At 48.1% G+C, this 2,500-nt stretch overlaps 1 protein-coding gene across 1 annotated transcript in view; it reads right to left on the bottom strand.

The window, feature by feature from the left end:
• Positions 1–2,500, bottom strand: part of prag1 (PEAK1 related, kinase-activating pseudokinase 1) — a gene marked incomplete at both ends in the record, with an annotated part of 21,395 nt that overhangs the window by 4,361 nt on the left and 14,534 nt on the right.

Consider the following 2,500-nt stretch of genomic DNA (forward strand, 5'->3'; position numbering starts at 1 on the left):
GACCCACAATGCATTTCACTGATGGACGGGATCCAGAACTAGAATGAATGAAGCGCTGCTCATCTGCTCATCATGATCCAGGGAGAGAGAGACAGAGAGGGAGAGAGAGACAGAGAGGGCGAGGGAGACAGAGAGGGCGAGGGAGACAGAGAGGGAGAGAGAGACAGAGAGGGAGAGAGAGACAGAGAGGGAGAGAGAGACAGAGAGGGCGAGAGAGAGGGAGAGGGAGAGAGAGACAGAGAGGGAGAGAGAGAGAGAGAGGGAGAGAGAGACAGAGAGGGAGAGAGAGACAGAGAGGGCGAGAGAGAGGGAGAGGGAGAGAGAGACAGAGAGGGCGAGAGAGAGACAGAGAGGGAGAGAGAGACAGAGAGGGCGAGAGAGACAGAGAGGGAGAGAGAGACAGAGAGGGCGAGGGAGAGACAGAGAGGGCGAGGGAGACAGAGAGGGCGAGGGAGACAGAGAGGGCGAGAGAGACAGAGAGAGACAGAGAGGGCGAGGGAGACGGAGAGGGAGAGAGAGACAGAGAGGGCGAGAGAGACAGAGAGGGAGAGAGAGACAGAGAGGGCGAGGGAGACAGAGAGGGCGAGGGAGACAGAGAGGGCGAGGGAGACAGAGAGGGCGAGAGAGACAGCCAGACAAGCTGACGCAGACCCTAGTTACTGGTTAACTAGACCCCGCCCGGCCTACAGCACTGATTCATACAGCCGTGGCTTGGTACTGGCCCTCTGACTACGTTACCCAGAATCCCACGAGGACAAAGAACACCCTGGGCGGTCGGTCTACACCATGGATGTATTAATAGAACTGGATACGGTGACTACGTTGACGCCTCATTCTTGAGACATGCGCAGTTGTGTTTTTTTGCGTCACAGGCATGCGCAGTAGTGCTTTCCACGTGATTTGTTGACCCGGCCAAGTCCACGAAGTTTACATTCATGTGGATGTTTAATGCGCGTTCACAGCTCTCCCCGCTGTATTGCGTGTCCCTGCATTAGCATTGTTAAGTACCTGCCATCAAATCACGATTCTGTCAAATATATAGTTTCGAAAAATTATTTCTTTATCCAGGCTGTAGCCTGGCTGTACGATCGCGATGTTGTGAACAGAAAAAATACCACATACGAGCAAATATAACCTGCTCCGCTATAATGAAACTGGTAAAACTAAGATGCCTGGATAAAGAAATATTTTTCTAAACAATATATTTGACAGAATCAGTATTTTACGCAAGCTAGTTCTTAATGCTAATTCAGACACACTAACAGAGCGGGGTGAGCTGTGAACGCGCATTGGAAATCCACAGGAACGCGGCGGGGTCTGAGAAAAGCACAACTGCGCATGTCACAAGGGGTCGATTCGGCAAGATGGCGCTGATCAAAATGTTTCAGGAAGTAAATCGCTTCCTGGCCCTTGGTTCAAACTAGGGATGTGTGCGACTAGTCGTGTAAACGATTATACGGCGCAGCTTTTGCTAGTCGTTTAAGAAATAATCGTCGATTAAACGAAATATAATAGAATTAGATTAATTTTTTTTTTTTTTTAGAAAAAGACTTAAATAATGTATCACCTCATTCATTCATCTGCGCAATCCCTATTGTTTATGCTGCGTTCCTTTTGTATGGGAGCTCCGGGTTTGGCTCGTCTGACATCTGCGGCCTGTAATATTATAGTAATTTAACTTATGCTATTCAATGATCAGGGTTGCACGACACATTGCCACTAAAGTGTGCTCATATTAATTAATGTAGCCTAATCATTTGGTTTGTGGAAGTCAAGACGTGACGGAAATATGTGCAACAACAGGCTATGACTAGATTCCAAGAGGCGCGCTCACCTGCTACCCTACTCTTCTTCAATTAAACTAAATAAATCACATTGATATCTTTGTTAAGTACTAATCTGTAAGGACAGGCTGAACTACTGTTTTGAGAGTGTGTGACAGCCCTGCGCAACGCGTGCTGATTGGCTGCCGCTGAGTGGTTGGGAAACATCAAGAATAGTCATGCATCTTAGCTTGCAGAGTTTGAGAAACCCTCGTTCAAACACACATCCCTGGTTCAAACACACATCCCTGGTTCAAACACACATCCCTGGTTCAAACACACATCCCTGGTTCAAACACACATCCCTGGTTCAAACACACATCCCTGGTTCAAACACACATCCCTGGTTCAAAGAGAGAAAGGGAGAGAGAGAGAAAGGGAGAGAGAGAAAGGGAGAGAGAGAAAAGGAGAGAGAGAAAGGGAGAGAGAGAGAGAGAAAAGGAGAGAGAGAAAAGGAGAGAGAGAGAAAGGGAGAGAGAGAAAAGGAGAGAGAGAAAAGGAGAGAGAAAGGGAGAGAGAGAAAGGGAGAGAGAGTGAGGGGAGAGAGAAAGGGAGAGAGAGAAAGGGAGAGAGAGAAAGGGAGAGAGAGAAAGGGAGAGAGAGAGAGAGAGAAAGTTAGAGAGAGAAAGGGAGAGAGAGAAAGGGAGAGAGAGAAAAGGAGAGAGAGAAAGGGAGAG

This window comes from Borostomias antarcticus (assembly GCF_949987555.1).
Source record: "Borostomias antarcticus genome assembly, chromosome: 30".
Classification (NCBI taxonomy): Eukaryota; Metazoa; Chordata; class Actinopteri; order Stomiiformes; family Stomiidae; genus Borostomias; species Borostomias antarcticus.